At 43.6% G+C, this 15,577-nt stretch overlaps 1 long non-coding RNA gene across 7 annotated transcripts in view; it reads right to left on the bottom strand.

Annotated features, from left to right (window-relative positions):
• Positions 1-15,577, bottom strand: part of LOC103691527 (uncharacterized) — a 621,145-nt gene that overhangs the window by 252,791 nt on the left and 352,777 nt on the right. The gene's annotated exons all lie outside the window — the stretch shown is intronic.

The following is a 15,577-nucleotide window of genomic DNA, read 5'->3' as shown; positions in this document are numbered from 1 at the left end:
TGACCATGCCAAAAGGTCTTACACAGCCAAGCTCCCATCATCTTTCCCAGCTGAACCCCTACTTGGAAGTTTCTTGCTTTACCCTGCTCCTTCTCACACTAGAACTTTCTTTTCTTTTCTTTTCTTTTCTTTTTTAAAGATTTATTTATTTTATGTATGTGAGTACACTGTCGATGTCTTCAGACACACCAGAATGGGGCATCGGATCTCACTTCGGATGGTTGTGAGTCACCATGTGGTTGCTGGGATTTGAACTCAGGACCTCAGGAAGAGCAGTCAGTGCTCTTAACCACTGAGCCATCTCACCAGCCCACACTAGAACGTTCTAGGCACACCCTGGCCAGGTCTTTGTGCCATCTTCTCTCTTTCTCTGCTGTTTTTCTTCTATGTATCAACATGGCTTTCTCCCTCCCCATCAACATGGACATGCTCCCATGATCCCTTCTGGGGAGCATCTCCTGAGTGTTTGGTCCTGTTCATCTGTCTGTCTGTCCATCTCCGTCCACTCTGTGCCATCACTCTCAGTTCACTCATTTGTAGATGGTTTTGTCTCCTCAGTGGTCAGTGGCTCCCAGTACCCAGAGTACCACATGATACTGATGCTATGAAGCCAGGCAGGAGTTTCAGAAGTGCAAGAGGTGGAGAACCACGTTCTTAAGGTTCTCAGACAGAGCTTGGCTCTGAGAAAGTAACTTTGGTGGGATTATTATATTTTCCATGAGAATGAAGAACTTTAAAAAAAGCTTTCAGCAAAAGTTTCCTGGATACTTCTTGTCCATCCTGGATATTCTGTCCAGTCACTATCTGCAAGACGCGGGGCTGAGATCCAGAGCTGAGCATGCACTGGCCTACTGGAGACCTGTGGGCCCCTCAGGCGAGGGCACCCTGAGAAAGGTAAAGGTCTGGGGTGGGAGCCCAGGAGGCAGCCTGCAGGGCCCACTATAGGCAGCACAGATGGAGGCACAGGTTGGAAGGGCCTAAGAATTCCCTTCCTCACATCTCTATCTACTCTGGACCTGAGCAGGATATAAACCACAAAAGGATCTCATGACTGTTGTGTTCATTTGTGTACATACCGAGAAGCACAGCACACTCCATTGGACAGTTCCAAACCAATGATCACAAGAACAGTCCTGCTTAAAGTCAGTGGTCACACAAGAAAACACAAAGAATGAATGGAGGCAAAGGGCATGTAGGAGAAAGGAGGGAGGGACAGCAGGGGTGGGAAGGAGGGACAGGGGTGGGAGGAAGGGACAGGGGTGGGAGGAAGGGACAGGGGTGGGAGGAAGACATAGGGAAGGGGGGAAGGGTTAGGGGAGGGTGGAAGGGTTGGAGAGGGAGGGACATGATAGAAGGTGGAATGTTATACTAATCAGAATTCTTTATATATGTGAACAAAATTGCCAACAAAAATGTGTTAACTTATTGTTAAAAATCCCGTGTCTGGAAACAGTTTTATCCTTCAAGGTTTGCTTCTTTTTGTTTTTGTTTACATATTTTATTTTTACATTTTCTTTTTTTAAACTTCAGATTTTTTTCATACACTATTTTCTGATCATGGTTTCCTCTTCTTCAGCTCCTCCCAGATCATATTAACCTTCCTACCTACCCAAATCTACTTCTTTAAACACATTTTCACTTCTTAAGTAACCATTATTTGGTTCTTGTTTATTTCTTTTTTTACTTTTGCTTATTGTTATTGTGTGGTTTGTACTTGTTAGTTATGTGATGTACACAACATTTGTCTACTGCGACCTACAAATATTCTCTCCCCATCAATGAAGCTTGATACTTTAGCTTTGTGCATGCATTTTTATAGTCCTCAAACATAAGGTTTAATGTCATGTTTTTATTTTTTTTTTATTTATTTTTTTTTCCTTTTTCTTTTTTTCGGAGCTGGGGACCGAACCCAGGGCCTTGCGCTTCCTAGGCAAGCGCTCTACCATTGAGCTAAATCCCCAACCCCAATGTCATGTTTTTAAATAATTGGTCATGCAATCTTTAGGCTGTGCCTTAACCCTCTGGATTGTTCACTCCATTTCATTCATTATGTTGTCTCTGTTCTATTTATTTATTTTGTATCTTTTATTTATCTTTGACAGTTTCACTCATGGATACAATGTATCTTGCTCATATCAATCCTCAACTCCCTGCAGACATTCTCAATATGCACTGCCCATTTTGATTTCGTAAGCCCTGATTGCAAGGAGGGTCGCCTTCTGGAATGCTGGCTGACTCTGTTGACTTGTCCCTGTTCAGGAAATCACAGCTACCGTGAGTGTGTGAGTGTGATGGCCATGGCTTGTCTACTTACTTATTTTTCTCTACTTGCTTGTATGTCTGCCCTCTTGTACTGGGCTCGTTGATTTCTTGATAGACCCTGATGTTTTAGAATGTTCTAGACAGTATTTTATTCCTGTCCTTTTTATAGGCAAGCCTCACTCTTAGATTAATTCAAGAACTGGCTTCTATGTTTTTATTTATCATTACATTGCCAAGGCTGGTAGCTTGAGTTTCACTCCCAGAGCTACATGGAAAGAGAAAAGCAACTCTTGCAAGTTGTCACCTCACCTCCACACAAGCAAGCCTCTCTCTTTCTCTCTCTCTCTCTCTCTCTCTCTCTCTCTCTCTCTGTCCCTCTGTCTCTGTCTCTCTGTCTCTGTCTCTCTGTCTCTGTCTCTCTCTGTGTGTCTCTGTCTCTCTATCTCTGTCTCTGTGTTTCTGTTTCTCTGTGTGTCTCTGTGTCTCTGTCTGTCTGTCTGTCTCTCTCTCACTGTCTCTGTCTCTCTGTCTCTCTCTGTCTCTCTGTCTCTCTGTCTCTCTCTCTCTCTCACTCTCTGTCTCCCACGCATGCATGCACGCACACACGCACGCAAGCACATATACACACTGACATATAAATTGCGAACATTCATGACCATGTATATCCGTATTCATGGATTTTTTTGGTTTCCTTTTTCTCCCATTTTTAGTACTCATCCTCTTGCTCCTGGTGCCTTGTTTGTTGTTTTCTTCATCACTTCCTTGACTATTTCTTTTCTGAGTGTATTTTTAAAATGCTTTCATTCTATCCTCAAACCAGAACAGTCCCTTTCTGGTTTTATATTTACATATCTTTCTATGGAAAAGATGGCCCCGAGTGAAGAATAAAGACCCAGAGGAGGCAGGTGTGTGGCTATCTGAGGGTAGGACAGTCTGACTCAAGGCCTCAACACACTGGTGCTCTGGAATAGATGCAAGGGAGCTAGTTCATTTAATGTCAGTCATCTTAGCCTGCAAGCATGACAACTGAACCCTCTACAGTAGCCAGTACCTACCATGGCATGTGGTGTGTGCACCAAGGGAATAAACAACCCCAGTTTAAAATTAAACCTTATGCAATGTTACCTCGGCTCACTCACCTATTTTAGCATCAGTCTTGTGGAATGGCATGCAGAGCAGAACATTTGTTTTGCTCTGAGCAAAGTGTCTGTGATTCTCACTTGTTTGTAGTTCACTTTGTTTTCTTGCTTTGCTGTTCTGGGCTAGAGTCCCAGACCTTGCACATGCATGATAACCCTGTACTACAAGCTACAACCTTAGTCCTGCTGGCCACTCTTAAGTGAGCCAATTATTCCTGAACCATAAAACTGACACAGTAATTCTTTCCTTGTCCCTTAGTCCACAGATATACTATCAAGACAAAAGCCATAAAACAATCACATAACAACATATATGCTATCATTGTCAACTCTCCAGAATAGCTATATCTGCTGATTAATATCAACATGAAAAATATATTCAGGTTCACAATGTATAAAACAGCGTCTAAGTAAAACCACAGAATGTGTTTCTGATAAATGTGTTTATAATTGTTTTCAGAACTGAGTTGGGCCACTTTATTCACAATGGTACTCTGGGAATATTTTGGAGATGGTATAGAGTAGTCTCATGGTTAAAATATGATTTGCCCTGTTCTCTAGATTATCTCTATCTATCCATCATCTGTCTATCTGTCTGTCTGTATGTCTATCTATCCATCCATCCATGAGGCCAGATCTTGTTTTTTGGCCCAGGCTGGTTCTGGATCCGTGACTACATTTCATGCTGGATTACATGTGTGTCACTACATCCAGCTGAGATTACATGTGTGTGCCACCACTCCCAGTTTAGTGACCTTTTCAAAGTACACTGACTTTATTTTTTAATTGAATATTCAAAAGGATAAATAAAATCTCTGAAATTATACTGCCAGTACACACATATGCACAAACACACATATACCACAAATACAGTCCCACACATAATACATCCCCTATACATGTGCATACATATATACACCATACCCATATACATATATATATATATGTAACATACACACACCCATATACATGTATACCACTCCTATACACTCACAAACATGCACGGACACATACACCACAATCCCCTACCCAACATATGTATTTACACACATATACCTCCTCTGACACTTCTTACAGGAGATGGTATTTGCTGCCTATAATTGAGGTTTTCTTCCTTTTAGCCCAGTGATGAGCATCCTGTGAATAAAAAAAGAACCAGCAACATGGCTCTCATTATCGGTTGTCAGACCACTTTCTAGGGTACAACACTCCATACAGAGATACCCTTCCAGGTCCTGCTCATGTATCCAAAGGGCCTACACAGATTCCCTTCTCCCCTGCTCTTCCTATAGTCATTTCTAAGCCAGTCTTCTGTTTAAATGGTATGAAGTCCAGTTTGTAGATACCTCAAATAGTCTATGATTTTGAAGACTATGAAATTCTTCTCAGGGGGAAATTTTACTAAATACATGGTCCTGGGAGGAAAGCAGTTACTGCCTCATTGACTTAACATCTGGCCACCAAAATCCTTGCCAGATGTCCTCTGTGCCAGCACGTGCCATGTGTTGACAGTGTTTTCTTAAGAACCAAATGGATCGTGTATTCAGTTTTCACAGTTAAGATTCAGTGAAAAACCTCATAAAGCCAGTACTGACTAATTGTCAGTTCATGAACTCAAAAGGACACTGTTACGCAACTTAATATTAAATGCTGCTCCAACCCTGGAAGCCAGAGGATGCTCGCACGCTGGACATCCTTACAGAGACTCTGCTTCTGTAGATCTTGGTTCTGATTCAGAACACCAGCTATGATCCCTGGAAACCTTTTAAAGAGTCTTTAAAGTCACATGCTTGAAGAAGGGACCCAGAGGACAGGGTTTCTTTAAGAAAAGCCTGCCTGCTGTCTGTTTTCATTTCTGCATCTTTGACAGAACCCAAGACACAGGAAATACTTCCCTCTTTGATCTCCCTGGATGGCAGAGAGAAAGCAGAGAGGGGCTGGTTTGCTTTCAGCCTCAGGGAGAGGCTGGGTGTGTGTGCCCTGAACATCCACTCTCTGTGCCACTTGGAGCTACTGTGGCAGTGAAACCTGTTCTCAGGTTCTTCTGAAACAGAGTTAGAAACCAGCTGTCATGGCACACACCTTTAATCTCAGAACAGGGGAAGCAGGGGCAGGCACATCTCTGTGAGTTCAAGGTCAGTCTAGTCTATGTTGTCTACATAGTGAGTTCCAGGACAGCTAGGGCTGCGGAGTGAGATCCTGTCTCAGAAAGAACAGCAACAAGAACAGCAATGACTTTTTCCCCCAGCATGCAAATCTTCCTGTAAATTATCTTTCAAAAGCAAACCTTGAAGTCAATAGGCATGTGTGGCCTAACCTGCCTGGGCCTAGTGACTCAGGCCAGCTGAGGTGAGTCAAGGATCAGCCATTTGCCATGATACCCCACTACCTTCTTCCTCGTGAGCTGGCATCAGCCACAAGACTGCAGAAGGAACCTTGCACAAGGGATCAAGATCTACTACAGCCGTCATGTAATCTCTCTTTATCAATGTGAATCTCATGGCTTGTTAGTACAATATGGCCTTTGTCACTTTAAGACTGATCAGATCTTCTGGAGAGAGACACGGGAAGCAATTCCTCTCCATGGCCATTGATCTCCATCACATGTTAAGTCCAAAACTTCAAAGAAACAAGGCAAAATGAAATGATATCGGTCCGTTTAATGCAGTCGTAAAATCAGAGACACTAGTAGGTAGGAAGGTATCCAGCGGCCACAGGGCATTTGGTAATGCCCAACTGCAAGACAAGGTTTTAAACCTTGAATAAAGTCTATGATAGCAATGTCATCTTTTGATAATATAGTGACTCTCATCTGAAGAAGATTCAAGGCTTTCCTAATTCCAACTGAGTTAGAAGGAGAGCCGTGAACCCAGAAGCCACATGGGCCACTGCTGTTGGGAAACCTGGGGCTCTCGGCTGACAAGAGCTTGTTTGTCCCACACACTGCTTCTGTATTCCCTCCTGTGCATCTCTCTTGTCTACCAGCCAGGTCTTCTCCTGGCCTGTTGTGGCCTTGTCAGTTTTCTGAGTTTGAGTCATTTTTCTATCACTTCCTTAAGGGGTGTGGTGACCTGGTGGGCAGCTTGCTTTTGGGCCGATCTACCCCACCCTCCCCACCCCAGACCCCATGGAGTCAATGATTTCCACTCCCCAGTGTGTGGCTTCCCCATACCCCAGGCCCATCGGACTGCACTTGTACCTGGGGCGTGACCTTCAGCTGAGAATCCCGGCAGCTTGCAACTTGTCTTTGGCAGAGGAACTGCAAGCCTGCCAGCTGCCAGATGTCTTCATTTTTAAAACACCTTCAAACGGCTTTCTGGCACCGTTCCACGAGCAAAATGCACTAAGCTGTAGCTGCTGTTCCCATGCTGTGAGCCAAGGAGAAGGGGGTGAGGGGGCAGGTGTGGGCTTGAAGAAGAGGGCTAAATGAGAACATCGGGTGTGACTACCTTTTGCGGGAAGTATCTAGGTGAAAAGTGGTCTGCGGCCTGTGATGTATTCAGTTTTCATGGAAATAGTCGCCAGAAATTAAATGCAATAATTTGAACTGTCAGAGTTTTACATTTTCAACGGATAAATAATTGTATATATTTAGCCAAAGCAATGTGAAATTTTGATGTTTGTACCCATTGTAGAGAGGATCGGTAATGCCAAGCAATACATCTATTATATCGGCAACTATGTGTGTGTGTGTGTGTGTGTGTGTGTGTGTGTGTGTGTGTGTGTGTGTGTGACAATCTTAGGAATCTGTTTTTTGAGTAACTATGAGAACACATTACTACTGCTAATGTAAGGAAACAGGTACTCTAACTGCTGCAGCTCAATCAACCCTCTACAACCCTGTCAGCGTCTTCCCCTCCTCTCTGTCCTCACCTCTGCTTACCACCTCCCCATTCCTTATAAAGGAGATACCATACAGAGAAATAGAGCTTTGTGAACTCAAATGACGAATGATACATCTTCCTAAATACATTAACGTCTGGCTCCTAAGATACTGAATAGTTTTAAAGTTAGAGAGATCTAGTAAAGGGGAAAAAATCAAGAAACTTCTTTTTTCCTTTCCTTTTCTTTCTTTTTTCTTTTTCTTCAGAAAAGAGAAATTCTCTTGGCTATCAAAACTCAGGGTTTGAAGTGAGAATGTAAAGGAGGGGTCGCCAGATGCTGGGAACCTTTCAATCAAGTTCTTTCCTGTTCCAACTCTTCCTCAAAAGGTGACTGAATAATGAATGCATGGTTCAAAGTCGAACTGGGAGAGCGAGATGCTTTGCATACACTTAGAGTATTTGTGTTCTCCAAACTCCACAGTGGCCGAATGGGAGAAACTGAAGAGGAGGAAGTGGTGTCAGTTACAGGAGTCAGTTGTTACTGGGGTGAGTGTAGTGATTTTAAATTTGTACCTGGTGATGCTTAATATCAGACATAGATGGTGGGGCCCCAGGAAAACTAGAATATGGCAGTCTAAGCTCAAGCCAGAACAACTCAGGGAGAATTCTTTCAATGAGTCTCATGAGGGAAAGGGGTCTGTTCCATAGGAAGTACACAATGGAATTAAACACAAGGCAGCAGAGCCAGGAGAGAGGAACCATAGGCCAGTTATTAAGTTCTGACCAAATAGTGTTATCCATCTCAGCTTCTCTCACACAGACTTGGCCGTAGGTGGAGCAAGGCTTGGTTTCAGAACACAGAAACCAGAATGGTACCCGTAAGAGTGATGGGGAACTATGTTGGAGATGTAGCTATAGAGTCCAGAAGGAAAAGAAAACCTACCTTATTTATGTTTCCCAAGAAATTCAAGATCTTACAACTGGGCACGGATGCTCTCAGTCCATGAGAAGGGACAGGTTTTCAATGTGAAACACTGGTCTTGAATGCTGGCCATAGACCATTCACTTCCTTTCCTACTTCCCCGGTGTCTCTCTCCATCCCCATTCCCTGCTGATGCCTCTCACTCTCCCAGCTCTGTGGGCTATGTCTCTCTCAGACCCTCCTTGTCCTCCACCAGCATTTTCGTTGCCTGTCCATTATCTAGGTTTGTGCTCCAATGCAAGCATCATTTTCATGATTTCTTAATCTATTCTATACCATTGAGAACAATCTCTTTATTGCCCAATTCCCCTGGTTTTTCCACTTGTCTGTTATGTTTGTCCATTTCCTTGTGTAGACTGAATATTATGTCCTCCATATTTCTTTGTTGGCTAATTTTCAGCTGTTAGTCAGGTTCTGGGATCTCCTGCCTTCTCTTCTCTCTTCAATGAATCACAGATCCTTTTATTTATTATGGCTGATGTCCGAGTAGATTCTGGTTTTGTTCTATGTGTCCTATTTTATCAACTAAGAGGAGAGGAAATGGCCACTATAATGGACAATATAAAATGTGACTTCTAAGTGAAGTTTTAAAGAAGCAAAGACTTCAACCAGGAGATGAGGTGGGAGGGCAGAAAGATAATACTCTGGGTCTCAGAGTGCTCTCGTTCATAACGTATAACTAATATTCGTAGGACTATGTATGAACATGTGTGGCTGAGTCAGAAAATATACTCCTGGGAGTCTGGCCTGAGCCCCATGAACCTGGTCAAACCGATAATTCAGAAGAGGCCTGGCATCAGCGGGGACAAAGCAAAACTTCTAGAAATTAAAGTGAAGTTGACTATCGTTCTTAGAGGTTCTCCCAAGACCCCATTGGTGAGAACTCTCAATACAACCGTAGTGGAATAACTGTCATCAAGACACCTGAGCATGTCCCTATGGAGCTGGAAAGGAGAGAGCTGAAGTCTCTTGTGGTATTTTAGCTGTAGAGAGTGTGGTGTGGTGGAAGCACGTCTTCACGAGTGGTTAGTGATTCATTCCAAGCTAAACAGCGCCATTGCTTTAGAGTGCACACAACTCACTTGAACACTATTGGCTGAGGATTGGTGTGCACTGTGAGCTTGGGATATTGGCCATGCGACATTTGGCACATAGACCTCATCAGACAGTAAACAGGGAATCAGTGTTTCAACCTTGGCTATTTGAGCTGGTGTCCCTTCTTGGGTCTGCTTCTTCGTCTGCAGAACAGAGACGATGACCAAACCTTCAAATGGCCGTTTGACACCACTGTTCTAACACCATCAGCAGCTTAGAGAGGAGAAAATGATGCTTAATAAGAGACCCGTGCAGCAGTAATGTCAGCCACCTGTCCACACACTGGACACTGGATATTATTAGTCTGACTTGTTTCCTATTACATTACTTTAAAAGCGGTAAGGGATGACATCTCTCTGAACTCCATTCTGTCTATAAAAGGGAGAGTTACTGGCTAAGTACCGTGTCGCAGAGAGATGGAAGCCATTGGGACTTAGAACATGTTAGCCTTTGCAACGAGAAGCGTGAAGTGGGGCTGTTGGCCTTGCACAGCCTGGAGCAGGTAAAGTGCTGCGGTATCCCCAGGCTTGTGCAGAATAGCCTGGTGCTAACTACTGAGAACCCGACTGAGTAACTTAGGACATGGACACGGTTATTACGTGAACACTCAGAAAGGAAAGAGAAACACTTGAAATAAGAAAGCCCCGTTTCATTAGGAGTCAGATTTTTAAAATAACAGGAAGAGCATGACTAAGCTTTCCTATGCAGACTTATTTATTTATGTGTTTATATATGTATTTATTTATGTGTTTATGTATGTATGCATTTATTTATGTGCTCTTCCTTTCGATACAACTTTTTTTTTTTTTTTTTTTTTTTTTGAGCTGAGGACTGAACCCAGGGCCTTGCGCTTGCTAGGCTTTCGATACAACTTTAGTGGGATAACTGCCATTCCTTCCTCTTTTCTTCTCCATCTCCTTATTCCCCACCCCTCTTTCTCTTGAGGCAGAGACCTTGATCCTCCTGCCTCTACCCATTTCACGAATGCTGGGATGATAAGCGTGTGCTGCAATACCTAGTTTGTGCCTAGGGTTCTGTGCATGTTAGGCAAACACGCTAGGCAAACACTCTACCAACTGGGCCAAATTCATAGCATACAGAATGAGCCAGACTGGACAGAGGACACCAGGAGAAGAAGGTCCTCTGAATCAACTGAGCAAGGCTCCTATGGGCCCACAGAGACTGAAGCAGCAAACACAGGGCCTACATAGGTCTGCACCAGGTCTGTATCACAGCTTTTAAGCTTAGTGCTTTTATGGGACCCTTCAGTTTGTAAATGATTGGGACTCCAATTATTGTTCCTGATCTTGGGGTTCTTTTCTTTCTGCTGGGTTGCTTTGTCCAGCCTTGATGTGATAGGTTTTGTTTTATCTTATTATATTTTATTTTTCATGTTTGGTTATTACCTCTCAGAATCCTCTTCTAGTAAGAAACAGGAAGGGGGTGGATCCTGAGGGGAGGTGGGGAAGAATTGGGAGGATATATCAGGATATATTGTGTGAGAAAATAATCTATTTTCAATGAAAGGGGGAAAAAGAAATAAGTCATGCATTAAGTTAGCCAGTCACTGAACCACCAACCAGGGAGTGTGCATGGGTCTGACTTAGGCCTTCTCCACAAATAGAACAGTTGTGTGTCCTGGTCTTCCTGTGGGAGTCCTAACAGCTGGAGTAGGGACTGCCTCTGACTCTGTTGCCTGCCTTTGGGATCTTTTGCCTTAACTGGGCTGCCTTGTCTAGCCCCAATAATGGAAGACAGACCTCGTCTTACTGCAATTTTATATGCCAAGGCTGGTTGATATCCACTGGAAGCTTCCCCTTTGCTGAACAGAAAGAAGAGGAGCAGATGGGCAGGAGAAGGGTAGGTAGAGGGGGAGGGAGGAGGGAGGGAAACTGTCAGTCACACTGTGTGCAAGATTCTATGTCTTACTTTTTCGGAGGCATAGGCCGGCCGACTTGTAAAGTCATGTGACCTTGAGACCTGCCCTCTAGTTTTCTGTCAACTGTCATTCTTCTCATCATGCCTACTGTTAGGCTACTTTTAAACTTTCTAATTAGAAACAAAGTCGTTAGGAAGATCCAAATACTATGGCAATTTCCTTTTCTAGGGAATTTTCTTAGGTTGTAGTCCTCATAGTGAGTGACTCAGTGGTAGCACAAGCCTTTAATCCCAGCACTCAGGAGGCAGATGCTGGTGGACTTCTGAGTTCAACACTAACCTGGTTAACAGAGTGAGTTCCAGGTCATCCAGTGTTACACAGAGAAACCCTGTTTTATAAAACAAACAAACAAACAAACAAACAAACAAACAAACATCCTGGTAGCAAGATTGCTGGGCTATGGTGTGGCAGCTCATTGACCTTACAAGTAGCTGTACTCTCTCACTTTCCCTTCTAGCAGGCAGGCATTCTTCTTCTTTTTTTGTTTGTTTGTTTGTTTGTTTGTTTGCTTTCCATCTTTATTAACTTGAGTATTTCTATTTTACATTTCGATTGTTATTCCCTTTCCCGGTTTCTGGGCCAACATCTCCCTAACCCCTCCCCCCTCCCCTTCTTTATGGGTGTTCCCTTCCCCATCCTCCCCCCATTACCGCCCTCCCCCCAACAATCACGTTCACTGGGGGTTCAGTCGTAGCAGGACCCAGGGCTTCCCCTTCCACTGGTGATCTTACTAGGATATTCATTGCTACCTATGAGGTCAGAGTCCAGGGTCAGTCCATGTATAGTCTTTAGGTAGTGGCTTAGTCCCTGGAAGCTCTGGTTGGTTGGCATTGTTGTTCATATGGGGTCTTGAGCCCCTTCAAGCTCTTTCAGTCCTTTCTCTGATTCCTTCAACGGGGGTCCCGTTCTCAGTTCAGTGGTTTGCTGCTGGCATTCGCCTCTGTATTTGCTGTATTCTGGCTGTGTCTCTCAGGAGAGATCTACATCCAGTTCCTGTCGGCCTGCACTTCTTTGCTTCATCCATCTTATCTAATTGGGTGGCTGTATATGTATGGGTCACATGTGGGGCAGGCTCTGAATGGGTGTTCCTTCAGTCTCTGTTCTAAACTTTGGCAGGCAGGCATTCTTGAGCATCCAGTATTACAATGCAAACAGATTCTTTCAGACAGGAGGCTGGAACTGCAGGAACATGCCTTTCATTTCTAGTTGGGGATGGATGGCCATTGCATAGCCTGCAAACCCATGGATAAGTGCTTCCTTTTGGAGTGATCATTGTTTCTTCCAATCAGACCCTGACATCAGCATGCCCCACTTGACCTAATTCCCAACTGAGCTATGATAACAAATATATAACCTTTCTCCCTAGGTCTTGACACATAACTCTTAATCCTTTGGGTATTAGGGATGCTAGGATTGTCCTTTTTTTGAGTTTCCTTGTGATAGAAATGTGTTTGGTTTAAGGGAGGTGATTTTTGGTAGACTTCTGGTTAGCTTCAAGTTGGGGCTATTAGAAAAATCAAGCCATGCTTAGAAGCTTAACATGTCTAGACTCACCCCTCCCTCATCCTCTGGGAAGGAAAGATGGTATGAAATTAGTTATTGATCAAATACTCTGACATAATAAAGCTCCCATAAAAATTCCTAAAAGTAGTTGGAAAGCCCCTGTGACTGTGAACATATCAACATACTGGCCAAGTTCCGCCCGAAATAACACAGGAACATGTGTGCTCAGGACCCTACCACATCATCCCACACATTGTATGTTCTCAAGTGTCATTAATAACAACCTCATAAGTATAGGGAAATGACACGCTGGGTTCTGAGGTACTATATTCTCACACGTAGGGAGGGAGAGACAGAACTACCCAATTATAGCTAAGTCAGAAGACTGTGATTGACGTCTGAGCTTGGGGAAATACTGTAGAACTGAGCTGTTCTAATACACTTCTCCAGGTGATGGTAAGTCATTAGGCACAGCTCTTTCCCAAGCTCACCATCCCAGCGATTCTTCTTCTGTCCCCAATCCTACTGACTGGATCCATCCTGGGGTATGAAACGCACAGAGCTATCCTGCCCTACCTAAAAGTAACTTCCTATAAAGTATTTAGAGTTTGAATTATCAAAGCATGTTTACATAGAACCCAGTGGTGAAGATCATTTCATCACACAACACATCACCATGTGACAGGACTGTGTGAGATGTTTGGGCAAACAGGCCCAGGCATTAGTGTCTGTGTAGTTAATCATGATATGCTTGAACACTTGTGGAAAGTATATTAAGACCCTTGGAAGATCATTTCTAGGGAGTTTCAGAAACCTTTGCTCAGATTTGCTCTTTCAAATGTTGACTGTGCCTCACTTGTCAAGCGTATGCATTTGTTATATACGACATCATAGATTGCACATACTTATTTATGTGTGTGCAGCATGGATATACACATAAACAAAGAGGGACTGCCTATGAAAACACACGATCTCTTTATGTTTTCACTGTTACTTACTATGCTTTTGCTTGACTTGCTCACATGTACACATTTGCTTTAATAATTAAAAGTAAGCATGGCCTGTAAACTAGTATGAGATATAAGGTAAGGTATCGATAATGTGTTACCCATCTACAGTTTTCAGAGAATAGCTTAACTGGTTGGATTGGTGTTGTTCAAAAATTTTAAATTGCATTTATTTATGTGTGTGTGTGTGTGTGTGTGTGTGTGTGTGTGTGTGCATGTGTGTGTGTGAGCATGGTACAGATGTGAAGGCTAGGAGCCAACTTGCAGGAGTTAGTTCTCTCCTTCCACCATGTGGGTATCAGGTCTTGAACTTAGGTCACCAGGCTTGGAGGCAAGCACCTCTGCTCACTGAGCCATCTCACTAGCCTGAGTTTGTGTCTCTCTAAAGACAAGTAGAAGCTTTCACACTGGGATGCTTTGAGCTAAATATGGTCTGATTCAAAAAGCTCTGACTGCCTTCAGCAGTGCAGGCCAGGTCTTCCAAGAGAGCCGGAAGGTGAAGGTACTCCATCCCCAATCCCACCAGAGCCCTTCACCCTTTGTCATGTTAGCAACAACTCCAAAGAGCTCAAGGCTAAACGGAACACCATCACTGTAGACTGCACTGAAGTATGTGAAAATGTAGCAGTGTGCTCACTTCTACAGGTATTCTGCAAGACAGTATCTGAACATGCCTATTCACTACACGTTAAGATGTATAAAATAGATAAATATTTATTATGACAATACACTGGTGTTTTATTTCATGGTATTACTTTAGAATATACATTCACTCTGAATAAATAGATTTACAAAATTTAGCCACACCCAGTCAGTTTCCTTACAGCAACGCTTCTCTAACGTGCAAGGGCAGGGATGAGTATCCGGTTGCCTAGGACTCGGTGATGGATGCTTTCATATTCCAAGTTGTCAAGGTGACTGCAAGTGGTGCTTAAATTCCCTGAGGCAAGAAAGGAACAGTGGACGTTCATACGAACACAACGGGACAGAAGGCCATAAACCACAGGGGACACTGATCTCACTGTCCTGTCCCTGTAGACAAGTTTGTAGGACATTCCTTGATTAATGACTGGTGTGGGATGGCTCATCCCATTCAGGGAAGTGTCACCCATACACAGGAGATCTAGGTGCTGTAAGAAAGCAGGCTTAACAAGCCACAAAGAGCAATCCAGTACGCAATACTCCTCCATGGCCTCCACATCATCTCCCGCTGTAGGGTCCCCCAGTGACTGTAGCATAACATAGAAGTGTCATAATTCACCCTAATCATGTGAGTGATAATTCCTTTCCTCCACAAGGCAATCATGGTCTTTATCACAGCACTGGAGGAAAAATAAGCCACATACTAAGGGATGGGAATGACCTTGAAGACGCTGCTTTCTGATTCTGACATTAGAGGAAAGAACCACAAGTGGAGGATGCATGGAGCCTTGGGGGCTGAGATGATGAAGGGAGAAGATTCCCCAAAAGCGTCCAGAGGGGAAAAATGGCCCAGCAGACCTTTCCAGCTATCTCTGATTCTGATCTCTAAGGTAATACATTTAGGATGGTTTCTTGGTTTTGTTTTGCTAATTTTGATACACTATGCTACCCAGGCTTGTCTCAAATCTCTGTTTTTCAGCGATCTTGTCTCAGCTTCTTCTGGAGTAGGAGCACAGGTATATACCACTGTGGCTTGGTTTTGTTTTTCTGTGATACTAAATTGTGGGAGTTTATTTTAGCCATAACAGGAAAACGGTCTAAAGGAGGATAGCGTTTGTCTGCAAGTAAGTTGCAGTGGTCTGAGGAGGACAATGCCACTTAACATCCGGACACTGGAGCACTAA

This window comes from Rattus norvegicus, chromosome 2, assembly GCF_036323735.1.
Source record: "Rattus norvegicus strain BN/NHsdMcwi chromosome 2, GRCr8, whole genome shotgun sequence".
NCBI classification, from domain to species: Eukaryota; Metazoa; Chordata; class Mammalia; order Rodentia; family Muridae; genus Rattus; species Rattus norvegicus.
This window is presented reverse-complemented; position numbering and strand designations above follow the sequence as displayed.